Source organism: Canis lupus, chromosome 3, assembly GCF_048164855.1.
Source record: "Canis lupus baileyi chromosome 3, mCanLup2.hap1, whole genome shotgun sequence".
Taxonomy (NCBI): Eukaryota; Metazoa; Chordata; class Mammalia; order Carnivora; family Canidae; genus Canis; species Canis lupus.
In genome coordinates, this window is record NC_132840.1 from 21,353,185 (window position 1) to 21,370,099 (window position 16,915).

Here is a 16,915-nt window from a genome sequence, read left to right on the forward strand (position 1 = left end):
CCCGGGAAGGTCAGCCTCTGCCTACCTCTCCCTCTCTTGGGTCATTTGCTCTGGGGGAAGCTAGCTGCCATGCCAAGCCCTCGTGGAAAGAGACTGAGGCCTCCTGCCAACAACCAGCACCAACAAGGCAGCCATGAGTGGATCCTCTATCTGCAATCAAGCCTTCAGGCCTGCATGTTGACCCCAAGAAACCCCAAGCCAGAACTATCCCACTGAGCCGTTCTCAAATACCTGGTACACAGAAACAATGAAAGATCATAAATGTTTACAAATTAGTGTTGGGATGATTTGTTACACGGCAATGGCTAGCTAATACACCCACCCACACCCATGCATTCCCCCCACAGCAGCTAGAAACATGTGTGCCATGTGGACAGAAACAAAAGGAAAGAATAAGTGAATAAATGAGGGAGAAGAGAAAGCTCTCTTTAAAAGAAAGCATCTCTCTGGCATCCATATATCTACCAAGATAACTGCCAACAAATAAATGCATTAGGAATGGTGGAGTTAGATCATCAGTGGATGCTGAAAATCTCACAAGAGACAATGTTTGGAGGAATAGGATATTTATAGTCTCAAAATATTTCCCCACACATCATTTATAATTTACAAAGGGGAAAATGGTAACTTTTCAGTGGAGAAAATAGGCAGACACAAGCCTAATCAAGTGGTCAAAACTAACGTCGGCAACCTCTCAGCCACCGACGCCAGTCCCTGCCATGCCTGGCAGGTGGGGTCTGAGCCTGGTGGCCCTCATGTGGCTCTGCAGAGCGTTCTCCCAGCCCAACAGGGCTGCCCTCAGGCAGAGGAGAGCACCAGCTGTGGCATGGGGAGCACAGGCCACAGGGCACGTGGCCCTTCTATCTAGACGGTTCACCTGGGCTTGAAGCTGGCCCTGGTCCAGAATGGGCTGTGAGTCTTCTGCTCATTGCTTCTGTATTTATGTTGCACATTTGGGGCGAGTATGCTCATTCACAGATTCAGCTACATCCATCTGTTTGTCATCGTAGAGGAAGGGGAAAAATGCAACATATCTTGGACCAAAAGCATAGTGATTTTCTGCTCATGAGAGAGAAATATTCTGTAAGCTTACTGTTTTACAGGGAACGTAAGAATTGATTTTGAGGAATCGATTTTTTCCTAGGGCTAATAACTTTTAAATTTATTTAAAAAAAAAACACTAATGTCATCCACGTGAGACCAAAACAACATCGTGCCTCTGGAGGAAATGCACTCGGAGGGACAGAGCATCACTTTTGCAGTATTTGTGCTCCAGATGCAGCACCAGAGTCTAAGACTAGCCCAAACTTAGGGACATTCTAGAAAATAACGGCCCCATATACTTCAAAACTGTGACCACAAAGATCAAAAGAAGGAGGAGGAGGAGGAGGAGGAGGAGGAGGAGGAGGAGGAGGAGAAAGGCCAAGTCCCCTATTCATGAGAAAAGGAGATTCAAGAGACCCGGCAAGTAAATGCAATGTGGTGTCCTGGCTCATATTCTAGAAAAAGCAAATATAGCTGCAGAAGACAGAACAGGGGTGCCTGGGTGGCTCAGTGGTTGAACGTCTGCCTTTGGCTCAGGTCGTGATCCTGGGGTCCTGGGATCAAATCCCGCATCAGGCTCCCCACAGGGAGCCTGCTTCTCCCTCTGTCTATGTCTCTGCCTCTCTCTGTGTGTCTCTCATGAATAAATAAATAAAATCTTAAGAAAAAAAAAAACGAAGAAGAGGAAGACAGAACAGGACGTTGACGAGAGTTGAATATGAACCAGAAGTGAAATGGATTAGATACGAGGATGGTATTTGTGTGAATTTCTTGCTTTGATCTTCACACCGTGGTTAAGTAAGAGAGCATCCTTGTTCTTGGGAATTGCACACCAAAGTCTTTTTAACCACTTTATTGAGGCATGATTGACATCCAGAAAGTTGTGTTTAATGGGCACAACTTGATGAGTGTGAAGACATGGATACACCCATGAAATGATCAGCATAATCTGCCATGAACACATCACCTCCAAGGTTCCATCCATCCATCCATCCATCCATCCATCCATCCATCCAGTGATAAGCACACTTAACGTAGGAACCACCACCCTCCTAGCTCACAGGGCAGCATTTATGACGACAGGCTCCATGCTGTGCGGTAGGCCTGTGGGACTGACTCATCTTCAGAACTGAGATTACATGTCCGTTGACCACTCTCTCTGTTCCTATGAGTTTGACTGTTGGCTTCATCCTGTAAGTGGCCCCTTGCCATGTTTGTCTTTCTGCATCGGGCTTATTTCTTAGCATCACGTGCTCCAGGTTCATCCATGTTGTTGCAAATGCGAGAATCTCCTTCTTTCTTCAGGCTCTATAATAATCCAAGGGATGTATTTGCACATTTTCTTTTTGAGGTTGCTTCTATCACACTGAAGTGTGTCCAAGTGAAAGTGTCTGCTGGCTGTGACTTACTGTCACGTGGCTCAGGGAAGAGACATGTACATACATCCACCCAGAGCAACACAGGGGTGTGAAGCAAATGGGGCAAAACCCGAACAATTGGTGAGTCTGCATGAAGAACACACAGAAGATCCATGCACTATTCTTGCAACTTTTCTGTGAGTTTGAAATTATACCTTATATAAAAGTTACCAGTCAAAGGGGTGCCTGGGTGGCTGAGTCAGTTAAGCATCTGCCTTTAGTTCAGGTCATGATCCTGGGGTCCTGGGATCGAGTCCCGTGTCAGGCTCCCTGCTCCGAGAGGAGCCTGTTTCTCCCTCTCCCCTGCTCCATGCTCATGGTCTCTCTCAAATAAATAGAATCTTTAAAAATAGTAAATAAAAGTACCAATTAAAAAAATATTCAGGTGGCTCAGTGGTTGAGCATCTGCCTTTGGCTCAGGGCATGATTCTGGTGTCCTGGGATCGAGTCCCACATCGGGCTTCCTACATGGAGCCTGCTTCTCTCTCTGCCTGTGTCTCTGCCTCTCTCTCTGTGTCTCTCATGAATAAATAAGTAAAATCTTAAAAAAAAATCAGTTCTGGCCAAAGCAAACAAATGGTTTGGTCCAGGCAAGCCTACAAGCTGCCACGTTTTCAGTATTGGGACTGGACTGGAACCAATGTGAGTGCAGACTTGCCTCACTTCCCCACCCAAATCCCCAGAATGGAGAGCAGTGTCACTCATGAAATGGGTGGTCTTACCTTGTCCTTGGGTCAGAGAGATAGAGCCCAGAGGCTAATGGGACAAAGAGAAGGTTCTGGGACAGTCCAGGAAAGGAACTGAGTGAATGGAGCCTTCTTGCTATTCCTCACACATGCCAGACACACGGCCACCCCAGGACCCTCGCACCTGCTGTGCCCTCTCCCTGGAATGCCATGCCTTGGTGATCTTACTTCCTTACCGTCCTCTGTGAGACCTTCCTTTCCCGGGCTACCCCAGCTGAGAGTCCTGCAGCCGCCCCCTACCCCTGCCAAAAAACTGCATTTCCCTTCCTTATTTATTTGTTCCCCAGAATGGTTTTTGAATTTTTTTTCATTTATTTTCCTTTTAGAAAGGGAGAGGGAGATAGAGAATCTCAACCAGGCTCCATGTGCAGTGCAGAGCCCAATCCAGGGCTCAATCTCACGACCCTGAGATCATGACCTGATCCAAAATCAAGAGTCAGATTAAGTGGCTTAAGCGATGGAGCCACCCAGTCGTCCCTTGAAACTTATTTTTATTTACTTGTTTTCTTGTCCATCTCTCCCACTGAAAGATAAACTCCACAAAGGCAGGATTTTGTTGTTCTTTTCATTTGCTGTCAAATCCCCCGTACCTAGCAGGGTATCTGGGACCGAGTAGGCTTTTAATAAATATTTGGCAAAACAAAAAGACAGGAAGAGGCAGGGAGGGAAGAGGGAAGGGAAAAATCCCAAATCTCCCCTCCTCCTAGGCCAAAGCTTCTTCAGCTCCATTTGGGGGCCCCTCCAGCCTCCCCCCCAACTTCCTACTGCCACGTAGGAGAGCTGGTCTCCAATTTGGGTCAGCCCACGCTCAGCCCGGAGCTGTTGGCCAGGGAACGACCTGGCCTCTCTCCAAGGACTGAGTCTTCTTCTTAAAACCGATTGACATTTCCACTTAAAAAAGATATTGTCCAGCCCAAAGAAGCCCATTGCACACTTCCTGCCTGCTGCTTGCTCAGCTGGGGCCTGGCCCGGGCCAGCTCTGGCTTTTTATCCTATTTGGGCATTTAAACGACCCCCTGCTCTGGCCCGGTTTCGGGGGCCCGTGACCCACCTGGCATCTATAGAGCCATTTCCCACAGGCAGCCCGCTGCCCACTTCTCATTAACAAGAGGCAGAGCGGGGGTCCAGGCTGCAGGGCAGATCCTCAGTGGGACCAGCAGAGCCGGGCTTCGTGGATGGGCCCAGCCAGAGGCTGGCACTTGGTCTTGATCATACTCTAATTCCCCCTCATCTTGGTCAGAAAGGGATGTGGTTAATGTAACACTGTGGAAGGGCCCTCAAACCAGCCAGAGAGAAGGTGCACACTTTCCACCTGGGATGCCAGATGTGGATTAATATGAACACCTGGGGCAGCCCGGGTGGCTCGGCAATTTAGCACCACCTTCAGCCCAGTGTGTGATCCTGGGGACCCGGGATCGAGTCCCGCGTCGGGCTCCCTGCATGGAGCCTGCTTCTCCCTCTGCCTGTGTCTCTCCCCCTCTCTCTGTCCCTCATAAATAAATAAATAAAATCTTAAAAAAATATGAACACCTGATGACCCAGGCGTGCTGTCCCCGTGGGCACAGCAACAGGAGGCATCAACAGCCCTTGCTTTCAAGGAGGATTCACAGGCATAAACAGACAATTAATTAATGGCTCTAACCCAGTGTTAGAATTCATGTGTGGCCACATAGCATTTTGAGGCATTTGTTTATGCTGAATTGTTCTCGCTGGGTCCCCCTCCTTCTCCTCCCCCATTAAGGCAGCAGCAAGCCTGGCCTCGCTGCCTGGGGAAGGTGTCTGGAAGCCCAGGTAGGGGAGAGGCGGCCTGGCTTCCCGGCGTGCCAACCCCGTGAGGAAGGCAGAGCCGAAGCGGTGACACGGGCTGGCGTGCAGCAGGCTGAGTCCTCGTGTCCTGTTTCTGGGCCAAAGGCAGCGGATCAGTCAGGATGGGCAGCACCGGGGCTTGTAACAAGCACACCCTGAGCGCCGGTGGCTGAAGACAGTACAGATTTGTCTCTTGCTTATTGTCCACATCCACGACAGGTGAGCAGGGCAAGTGCGCTCATCACAGACACCCAGAGACTCCAGCGAAGGGAACAGCTGCCCCCTGACTGTGGCCAGGCGCCGGGCTGGAGGGGCTCAGCCTGGCCATTCAGTGCCCTCGCCTGGGCCGTGGCCGTGGCCCTGCTGCTCGCAGCTCATCCCCTGCAGGTAGTCCTACCAGGTGCCCGGAAGGGTGGGGATCCAGAAGTATTTGGTGGCTGGCACCGATGTCCACCAGACACCCTTCCAGCAGCCGTCAAGCAATATCGGCGTCGTGTGGGCTGGGGAGTCTGCGCTGAACAAGGTACAGGGAGAGTCTAGCTGGGGAGACAGTGGACGAGCAGCGAGACAGTCATGACCTAATAGCACCTACGGCGAGTGCTGCAGGGGAGGAGTGCAGGGTGCCAGGGCGGCCGCTCAGGGCCATAGGCCCTCATCCAGGGGTGTTTGCACGGCCTCCCTACGGGACTGGGCTGATGTTTAAGGGCAAACGTACAGGATGAGTAGGGTCCTGTAGGTGAGTGAACGAGGGTGGAATAGCCTTCTGAGAAGTGGGCAGGGGGTTACGGAAGCCCTGCGGCCACAGGGGGTGTCCCCTTTGCCAGGAACTGCAAGACAGCCATTATTGCTGGTGAGAAGCCAGGAAGGCCAGCAGTCACATCATTCATGGCCTTGTACGCCGGATTTAGGGATCTGGCCTTTCTCCTAAGAGCCATGGGGAGCCATGGAAGGTTTCAGAAGGGGAGTGGTGATGTGGCAATGGACAGTGCCCTCTCGTGGCCCTGGGAGGAACGGCATCTTCAGTGCTTTGGGGCAGCAGCAGGCTGTAGAAGGTGCAGCCAGGACCTGTCCTGGGCTTGGTCCTGAGCCTTCCTTGCAGTGTCTGTAGGTACAGTCCTGTCTGCCCCGTCGATGCTGGTGCACACAGCTCACAAAGGCCAGCCTCCCAAGGCATGCCACCAAGCCATGCTCTCCAGGAGACCCCAGATGGACCTGCCACCACCGCATGCAGCAGATGCAGGCAGCCGGTCTGTCTGGCCTGGGTTTCTCCCAGCCAGTGCCGGGTCTGGGTCTGACTTCAGAGGGGGAGGGAGGGGTTTCTGATCACCGTCCCCTTAGTCATCTCTGACCTCTGGTCTCAGACCTCGGATGAGTGTGTGCATGTAGGTGCTCTGACACACAGACCGCGAGCAGGGACAGGATGATGGCAACTCGAATCCTCCGCTTTGCCGGAGGCAGATAAGCCCCCAGCAGCCAGAAGATGGGGATCTGGTGGCTGCCACCCACACCCTCCCTCACACGCTCGTGACGTTTCTGCCTGAACCCGCAAACGCTTATCGCAAAAGGCAGGCAAGGGGTTAGCCTGGCTTGGGCACTTCTGCAGAGCACAGCCTCAAGCTGGAGACTTTTAGCAGCTGTTTTTCTTCATTTTTTTTCTGTGTATTTCAGACAGGATGACTTGAGCCAACTGGACTTTTTGGAAAGAGGGATGAGATGTTTTTCCCCCTCCATTTTCAGAAGGTAACACCCATGCCCGGCATTAACAGTGCCAAAGGGATGGTCAGGGACCTCGCCTTCCTCTCACCCGAACCCCCTTTCCCTCCCAGTTAGCAGCTTCTGTCCTTCCAGAGAGACCAGACACATCGGGGCAACCACATTTCACCAGTTCCTGTGAAAATTTGCTCCTGTGAGTGTGCTCTGTCCCTTGCTGGCTGCTGGCTTTGCTTCAAGGGAAGAATATTACAAAACAGCTCAGAGGGGCACCTGGGTGGCTCAGTGGTTGAGCATCTGCCATCGGCTCAGGGCATGATCCCGGGGTCCTGGGATCGAGTCCCACGTCGGGCTTCCTGTATGGAGCCTGCTTTTCCCTCTGCCTGTGTCTCTGCCTCTCTCTGTGTCTTTCATCAATCAATAAATAAAATCTTTAAAAAAAAATAGAACAGCTCAGAGATTTTCTTTTGGGGTTCCCCCCATCACCACTCCCACTGATGTCACAACCAGCCACAAAGTGCAGCTTATCACTCAGGGCAGAGGAGAACTGATACAGGGGGATAAACACTCAGCGCTTTGAGCTGTGAAATAACTTTCTGACGTTTTCTGGAATCCTTACTCAGTGGTCTTGAAAGTCGGGCTGTCAAGGGAACTGCACGTTTCTGAATTCCCAAACCTGGTTGCTCTCGCATCAAGAACTGCACGTGGAAGACAGACCTCAGCATGAATCAGAGGGGAAGCTGCAAGATGCAGCTGAGGGAATAGAACATGGAAGGGAAGAACAGAAGAGGCCTGCGCCCGGCTGCGGCAGTGCGGTGGGAGGTGGAAGCCACATAGAGATCGGGGTCCAGCCTGGGAAACAAGCACCATGACGGGGGTAGCTGAGTGCGGGGAGCTGGGCATGCAGGCCACAGGACACCGAGGAGCCACACAGCTGTGCTGTGACCTGAGCTCAGCAAGTGCAGGAGGCAGTTCTCCTTCCCCGTTCTAGAACTGAAGGGACAGATGTGCCGCGATCTGGGAGGGGGCAGGAGCCATTGGAGGAGACCCTGGGCCACCAGAGATGTAGCCACAAGGAAGGAGGGGACACCTGGCTTCTCCTCCAGGGTCCCCACTGGCCTCGGTTGGTGGACTCCGGCACCTGGGAGATATAGCCGCTGGGGATCCTGTGGCACAGAGGATGGGAAGGCCCAGGACCCCCAGCCCAGCACCACCTTCACGTGGCCCGGAGCCTGACAGAAGAGCCCTGTTTCCCACGGCTGTGTGCAGCATGTGGGGTTTCAGAAGTTGTGTGGGCCCCAGAGGGGCAAGTGGGATATGGCCAAGGGGACAGGTTGGTGCACACCCGGGGGGAGGGGAGTCACCAATGCAAGGAGCAGGGTGACCCTGGTTGAGGATCACAGAACAGCCAAGCTGGGGACTGATCCAAATAGCATCTGAGTTCGGAGTTCCACAGCTCAAATAACGTAACGCAGGTGACCGAACACTGGCATGGTACTCAGGATGCCAAAGCCCTGCCTCGAGGGCCCGAGGACGGTCTGAATAGATTTCATGAAATCTGAGAGTGGAAAGTACTTCTAAAGAGCCAATATGATTTTAATTATGTGTAAATGAATGTAATTGTTTTTTTTTAAAGATTTTTAGGTAAAGATTTTATTGATTGATGAGAGACACAGAGAGGCAGAGACATAGGCAGAGGCAGATGCAGGCTCCCTGTAGAGAGCCCAATGTGGGACTCGATTCCTGGGCCTCAAGATCACAACCTGAGCCGAAGGTTGATGCTCAACCACTGAACCACCCAGGTGCCCCTAATTATGTGTAAACATTATAATAAAAAAACAAAAAACACAAGAGCACAGAATGATTCACTCATTTTTGCACATCTGAATGCCTGTCCACAAATTCCGAAAGCCTTACTACAGTAGTTGAGAAATGCCCACCACATGCCACGGCCTTCGCTGCTCCCCGAGGTCCACGTTGCTCAGTGGTGTCCTTGGCATCTATGTTTTTCCTCAAACCTTTCCTCCTTCTGCATTCTAAGTCATTTTTGGGGTGAGGAATCACTTCTTACTAGGAGTGGAGTTGATACTTATCTCCCTGTTTGGAGAGACAGGGGGTACTAGTTAAGTTCATACTAGCTGCTAAAACAAGCCAATCTCCACATTTCAGTGACTTAACACAACTGGAGTTTGTTTTCTGCTCAATAGGGCAAAGTAGGTGTCAGGTGGGGAGACTTAGGGACCAGGCTCTTCCTTCTTTGACTCCACCACCCACCAGCAACCCTTGGCTTCAGCCTCCTGGCTTCAGGCTCCTGCGTAGGGCCAGAGCAAGGAGGAGAAGGTGTGGGAGGTCTTTAAGAGGTGCTCAGGAGTTCACCTGTATTCAGTCACCTGACTGCAAGGGATGCTGGGAACTGTAGTCCATCTGGCCCAGGAGGAAGAGGAAAGGGGCGGGTGGTGAGCAGCCAGCGTTTGCCCCCCTCCACCACACACACACACACAGAGGCCCCACGAGAGTGCCTGTATGGCACCACAAACATCCCCCAGCAGGTGGAGCCGGTCGGAAGCCTACTGGTTTGATCTTCATTCCAAGGCCTGTGGGCCCAACGCCGGTCTCACTGCCACGCTGCTGGGACGTGCACCTGGACCATCATTCACTCCCTCACAAGCAAACATCTGCAACATCTACAGCATGGCTAAGACTGGTTCCCACTCCCTGAGGGCGTCCGGTGTCCCTGGAGCCAACAGACCCAGGAAGAAAGTGCAGAGGAGGGGAGTGAGGTCAGAAATCCACTCTGTGCACCTGTGCGGCAGGAGGCTGCCTCGGAGCTTCAGGTAAAGCCTCACAGCTGAGGTCCCCTCGAGAAAGGACGCCACAGTCTCAGCAGGCAGCCTGCTCTTTCCCGTGGCTCACCCAGTGGGGCCAGGCCTCGGACCCTCACCATTGGCACCCCAGCTCGCCTCTCCAAGCAGGAACTGTGCTCTTTGAGCTGCAACTTATGCGCAGGTGAGTCACTCATGCATGAGGCTGTGACTCAGCCGTGTACGGTGGGGTTTCTCAGGGCTTTTGGCCACGGGGCAAGGTGATCCATCACCGTGTGTGTGTGTGTGGGGGGTGCTGCCCTATGTACAGTAGGATGTTTAGCAGCACCCCTGACCCCCTAACCACTAGAGATCATTAGCATTCCCCAGTCTCTGTTGTAACAACAAAAATGTCTCCAGACCTTGCCAGATGTCCCCTGGGGGGCAAAGCAGCCCCAGTTGAGGACCGTGAGTTTAGAGCAATGGTTCTCAGCACCTGATTACACATTTGGATCACCTGGGAAGCTACAGAAGCTTACTGGTCCGGACCCAGCAGGTCCACTCCTAAGTAGGTGGCTGAGGTAGCTGAGCGTATGCTTCCAGAGCACGCAGGCCCATGTTCCCGTCTGCTTTGTTATAATACTAATAACTAAGAGCAGCTCCAATGACCGTCAACAGGAAAACAGATGAACAAATCATGATGTATTCCTATAGCGGAATAATACTCCTCAGCAAAGGAGGAAAAACCCAACATGTCTGAATCTCACCGATGTTAAGTGGAGCAAAAGAAGCCTCACGGCCCATGTGTGTGGAGCTCTGCAACAGGCAAAACCAATCTGTTGTGACAGAGGTCGGGAGAGTGGCTATTGCTGGGGGTATGTTCCGGGATGCTGGGGATGTTGTGTCGTTATCCACAGGGTGACACAGGGGGGTACATGCATATAACACTCCAGGCTGTGCACTTGCGGTTTGTGCCTATCGTCATCTGTAAGCTCTTCCTGGCGCTCGTTTGCTGTGACCACTGTAGTAAGTTACCATAAACTTGGTGGTGTAAAAGAACAAAATTTATTTTCTCTCGGTTCTGGAGGCCAGAACTGTGAGATCAGGGCATCAAGGCCAGGCTCCCTCTGAAAGCTCTCGTCTCTTCTGGCTTCTGGTGGCTGCCGGCAGCCCTTGGTTGGTGGCCACATCCCTCCCATCTCCGCTTCTGCCGTCACGCTGCCTTCCCCTCTGTGTGTGTTACGTCTCCTTCTGCCTCCCTGTAGTGATGCAAGTGCTTTGGGGCCACCAGATGATCCAGGATCCCGCTTACCGAACTCAAGAGCATCAGTCATACCCGCAAAGTCTTTCCCATGGAAGGGAACATTTACAGGTTCCAGGGATTGGGACCTGATACCTTCGGGGACTGTTGTCCAGCCTGCCATATACCTAAATTAAAAAGAAATTTTAAAAATTACCAGCGTGATGGACCCACCCTGCACCAATTGAACCAGAATCTCTGCTGTCTTTGTTCACAAGTTCCCCTGGGGTCCTGGTGTGCAGGGTCCTGGAGAATGTGCTTCCCTTCTGCTCCATGTGCTGTGGGGCGCAGGGAATGCACATTTTGTGTCTGTCACTTTAGCACCAGCACATGGTTGACCTGATGGACTTATCAAACACCAAATGAATGAACACGCAACTATAGACACTAGTAAACTCTATATTTTTACTCATAATACTTTTGACACCAAGCAGTTCTTCGGTTTACTGTGGATACCAGCTGGGTGTCCCACAACTTCATTCAATCCTGACACTACCTGGAGTTAGCGTAGACCCTACAGGTTAGGGCTCAGACCCATAAGACTGCCGCCACTTAAATCCCAGTCGCAAGAAGCAGGACCCCAGACTGCCCACACTCCTGTTTGACTTGGCTACACTTTGAGGGTTCCCATGACACCCTCAGGTTTGATAATCTGCTGTATCAGCTCACAGCACGCAGGAAACCACTTTCCTTTTACTGGTTTCCTTTTACATTTACTGGTTTATTATAAAGGATACAAATCAACAGCCAGGTGAAGAGGTACATGGGGGCGGTAGGGGGGGAATCCAGTAGGAACCTCTGTCTCCTTGGAGTTTGGGGTGCACCACCCTCCTGGCACATGTGTGTGTTCACCAAGCCAGAAGCTTTCCAAACCCCTGCATTGAGAGTGTTTATGGAGGTTCCATTATGGAGGTGTGATGGGTCCCCAGCCCCTCTCCCTTCCCTGGAGGTTGGAGACAGAGCTTCAGATTCCAACCTTCTAATCACACGGTTGTTCCTCCGGCTCCCAGCCCCATGCTGAAGCTATCTGGGGGCTGCCAGGGGTCACCCCATTAGCATAGACTCGGGTGTGGTTGAAGGGGTCTTTTTGGACATAAAGACACCACTTTCACCACTATGAGGAGGTGACCGGGGCTTTAGGGGCTCTTGTAGCAGGAACCTAGGACAAAGACCACATATATATTTCTTACCACAGTAGAGGTTGCATGTTGTCACTGTAGACTGGAATGATTTAGAGTCAAAAGACACAGCTTCAAACTCCAGCCCTGCCCCTTACTGGCTGAGTGACCATGACCTCGGCTGAGTGACCATGACCTCGTCCCCTCCCCTGTCCCACCCTGTTTCCCCACCAGCAAAGTGGGGATGCCAGCGTTGTGGGGAGAATTCATGAGAGGATGTCTGTCCTTGCAACCTGCTCGAAATCCAAAACAAATGCACTTCTCCCATGGGGAAGTGTCCCACGCTCAGCCTGTTTGTAAATACTTCTGGGTAAATCAAGGTCAAAGATGCTGAGTGTTAGGCCAGAGGGATTTTTGTGCCTACCTCTATGTGGGCAGAAGAGAAATGGCTGAGCTCTGCTTGAAGACGATGAGGAGGGACTCCTGAAGAATTTAAGTGGGGATGGTTTAGGCCCCTTTCTTTAAAAATTATTCTTTAAAGATTTTATCTATTTATTCATGAGAGACACAGAGAGAGGCAGAGACACAGGCAGAGGGAGAAGCAGGCTCCTTGTGGGGAGCCCGATGCGGGACTCAATCCTGGGACCCCAGGATGAGTTGAAGGCAGACGCTCAACCGCTGAGCCACCCAGGCGTCCTGGTTTAGGGCCTTTTGAGGAGGAGAGCTGCAGACACCTTTCCAAGTCGTTGACATCCTAACCCAGGTTTCCTCTGCCTGCACGATGGTACACCTAGTGCCATTGAGCTTGATGGGGGGAAACTAACAGAAGAAAATAAATGCCAAAACAACAACGAAAGCCCCATGTTGGAGAGCTCAAAGTCTGACAGCCCTTCCACAAGAAGCCCTGCTTGGTTTTTGATTTCAGGCAGGTTTGTGGGGCAAGAAAAGGGCCCAATCCCATGGAAATTTCCTAGTAGGGTTTATTTTGAAGCAAAGGTTTGGCAGCCCTGACCCAGTCTCCTTGGCTAGACAGTACTTCTTTGAAGAGAGTCAAAAACAGCAGAACGATGGGAAATGGTTCTGGAATGAGCTGGTGTTAGTGGAATCCTCTTCATCCAAAAAGAACTGCCAGAGACCAGGCCAGGCTTCCCTTGCTTGATGGAATTCAACTCCACTCACCTGTGGTCAGCAAAATAACACCCCTCGCCCCCAGACGTCCTTGCCCTAATTCCCGGAACCTGTGTGTATGTGACCTTGCGTGGCAAAAGGGAATTTGCAGATGTGATTGAGTTTGGGATCTTGTGATATGGAGGTTATCCTGGGTTGCCCAGTGGACCCAATATAACCATCCAGTCCTAAAATCCCAGAGCTTTTCCAGCTGTGATCCAAGAGGAGAAGGCTCTAAGAGATGCAATGTTGCTGGCTCTGAGCTCAGGCAAGGGCCCTGAGGCCAGGAATACCTTCCCTATAAGCTGGAGAGGCAAGGAGTCGGTTGTCCCCCAGAACCTCCAGGAGAGCAGCCCTGCTGACACCTTGATTGAGCCCAGAGAGACCCTGGTTAGAGATCTGCTAACCTCTAGCCTCAAGACAATAAATCTGTGTTGTTTTAGCTGCTAAGTGGAAATGGATTACAGCAGCAATAGAAAATTGGAAACGTCACCTTTCTTGGGCACCTACGATGTGCCGGTGTTGCTGGGAGGGAATTCGAATCCTCATGACTGCTGGTGACGTGAAATTTGTGATCATCACGCTAAGGAAGCTAAGGCTCAGTGACATGATAGGACACCCAAGAGGCCCGATTGGGGATGGAACCCTTGGCTGAGTCCAGCCTCCCGGAGCCTCTAGCTGCTCACAGGTAGGATGGGTGTGCAAGGGTGATACTTTCTTCCCAACTGCCACTGTAGAGCCATTATCATGTCCACCCTGGTTTCCTGTGTGCAAAGACCTCCCCAACAGACACCATCTGGGTGGATGAAGGCTATGAGGCTCCCACTGACCAGAATGGGAGGCAAGGTGCCTGGACCCCCATGTAGTCCTGATGGCTGTGTGACCTCAGGCTGGTCCCTACACCTCTCTGGGAAGTGTGTCGTTTGGGTTGGCAAACACCCCTGCAGAGCCAACCTCTGGGGAGCCTGTGAGCCACCTCGGTCCCCCTCCAGAGGACTGCCCAGCGTGGCGGCTGCTGTAGGGTCTGTGGATGTAGCCTGGGAAGTCACACGGGGCCCTTATGACAAGGACAAGCCCTTCTGCTATCCAACAGGCAAAGGCATGGATTTCTCTCTGCCAGGAATTCCCGCTCTAGCCGTCCATCCTCACCCAGGCCTGTGTACAGGGCTGGGGCTGAGCCGCTGCGCTTCCTTCCTCATGTCACGGCTCGGGCCTGGCCCAGCAGCAGAGCTCTGCATCCTGGCATGGCCTTGCCACTGGGCAACTGGCTGACATCAGGCCAGCTGCCTCTTGCAAGGGAAACCTGGGGAACTTCCATCTGTGAGGGCAGGTGGGATAGTGCAGGGCTCTCCAGCCATGCTTGCCTGCCCCCTCCCCCAAACATGGCCAGGAGGGGACTGTCCCTCTACCCAGGCTTTCTGACTCTTCAGTCAGCATGGGAGGACGTGTCCTCTGAAAAGATATGTTACCCCCAAAGCTGCGAGTGACCTGGTTTGGAAATAGGATCTTTGCAGATGTCAGGTTAAATGGGGTCCTGATGGGCTAGGGTGGGCCTGAATCCATTGGCTGGGGTCCGTATTAGAAGAGAGGAACATCGACACTGCCAGAGGAGGCCACGTGATGATGAGGCGGAGGCAGGAGTGACAGGCCCATAAGCCAAGGGACGCTGAAGGTTGCTGCAGGCACCAGAAGCCGGGACAGCAAGCAAGGGTCCTTGAGAGAACGGGGCCTGCCCACACTGGGATTTTACGCTTCCGGCCTCTGGAGCTGCACATTTGCTGTGTTAAGCTCCCAGTTTGAGGCAGTTTGTTACAGCCACCCTGGGACATGCACACGCTCACTGTCACTGTCACCCACGTCTCCCTGTCCGCATGCTGAGGGAGCATGAGAAAATTGGCCAGCGTCCTCCCAACTGAACTCATCCGAATCCAAGGGCTGGCCTTCTTCACAGCTTGTGTGCTTACTTCATTGTTGGGGGTTAAGCTGCCCTTTTGTGAAGGGAAGGCCGCCAGCAAGAGCCCATTCTGCAGATGGAAAGCCTGAGCATCTCCGAGTGCGCCCATGCGGTCACCCCACACCCCGCCACCATATCTCTTGTTGCCTGACGATCCGATGCATGGAAGTGGGTCAGCCGCCTTCCTGCCCAGATGTTGGACCAAGTCCTCTGAATTCCCGGCAAAAGGGAGAGGTCTACAAGAAATTTCAGAGCTCAAATTAGGACAGTTGCCTGGCTCGGTGACCTGCTTCGTGGAGAGCTTGGGAGGTGACTCCAGCCTGGGCAGCATGACCCGTTTCCATGAGTGCAAACCACCCTTAGCCCTGTTGAAACAGAGGCAGGCTCCAGGCCCGAGGTTGTGGCGGCTGGACTCCGTGAGCCCACTGGTCAGCCCAGCCCAAGCCGCACGGCCACCGAAAGCCACCAGAAGCCACAGGAGTCTCCCCACCCAGGTGACCTCTCCTGCTCTGTGCAGACCCTGTTGTCTGCTCGAGCACCCACAGCGGCGCCCATCCCAGGGAGGGTCAGACCGGGTACCACCTCCCTTTCCCTCCCTGGCACACAGCAGCTGCCGGGAAGGCCCGTGGGCACTGCGCATGTGGGCAGGGTGCCGTTGTGCAGAGCCACAGGGGCCGGGAGGGCAACCGCCAAATGACCCATCTTCGAGCCCTGGAACCTCCGTATCTCAGAAGAGGACGCCAAGACTCCCAGAGGAGGAGCGGCTTGCTCTCGGTCCTGGTATTTACAGCCTCGCACAATGACAGGGAGGCAGGTGTGTCCTGCAGGGCACACAGTGGGTCAGACAGTTGGGGTGTGGGAGAAGTGGAGGCACTTGGGGCAGGAGAGTGGAGATGGCTCGAGGCCGGGGGGGCACAGGGCAGGGGTCATAGACCATTCTGGGAGTCAGAACTCTCTGGAAACACAAGTAGACCATAGCTGGGGTTGACCGGGTCAGCTCAGTATTAGCTCTAAGCCATGCAGGGGTCCTGTCCTTCCCAGCTAGTGAATGCTGGGCTTCCCGAAACTACTTCCGGTAACTACGTAGCTCTCTCCATGGATGGCATCTCTCTCATTCCAGTTTCTTGGGCTCAAATCCCCGATGCCTCATTTTCATTCAGATGCTGGGTTACCACCTGTTACTTCACCTTCAAAATGCAGCCCCAGGCCAGCCACTCTCCCAGCCGCACGGCCTCCAGCTGGCCACGTGTCCCCTCACCCTTACCTCTGTGGTCTGTCCTGGTGCAGCAGGTCATGGGATGCTCCTGTGCCTTCCCAGCTTAGAAGCCTCGGAGGGCTTTCCATCTGTATTGGGGTGAATGGAGTCCCCCCCGCCCCCAACTGTTCACATTCATCTGGAACCTGTGCATATGAGCTTATTTGGAAATAGTCTTGGCAGAGGTCAAGTTCAGATGAAGCCCTATCAGAGCAGGGTGTGTCCTACTGTGATGACTGGATAGAGATACGGGGGCAGACAAGCATGTGAAGACAGCCAAGGGATGCCTGGGGCCCCTAAGCACTGGAAGAGCAAGGAAATGTCCTCCCCTGGAGCTGTCAGGAGCTTGGCCCTGCTGATACCTTGATCTTGGGCTTCTGGCCACTAGAATTATGAAAGAATGTCTTTTATTTTACACCACATAGTTCACTTTGTTACAGCAGCCCCGGAAAACGAATGCAGTGGCCAAACGTGGAGCAGGAACACTGCACCCTCTATCTGCCTGGTGGAGGCTTGCAATGCCCATCATATAGCAAAGGCTCTGAGAAGTCCTGCAGGGAAGAGCATGTTCCATTTTCCTGAACACATTCCAAGGC

General features: G+C 52.8%; 1 long non-coding RNA gene across 1 annotated transcript; it reads right to left on the minus strand.

Moving 5' to 3' along the window:
* Nucleotides 1-8,578: 8,578 nt before the first annotated feature.
* LOC140629992 (uncharacterized) lies at nucleotides 8,579-16,457 on the minus strand. Its single transcript, XR_012027776.1, has 3 exons — nucleotides 16,329-16,457; nucleotides 12,368-15,300; nucleotides 8,579-10,953 (listed from the first exon to the last, which is right to left on the minus strand). It is a non-coding gene; the product is annotated as an uncharacterized lncRNA (long non-coding RNA).
* Nucleotides 16,458-16,915: the final 458 nt, after the last annotated feature.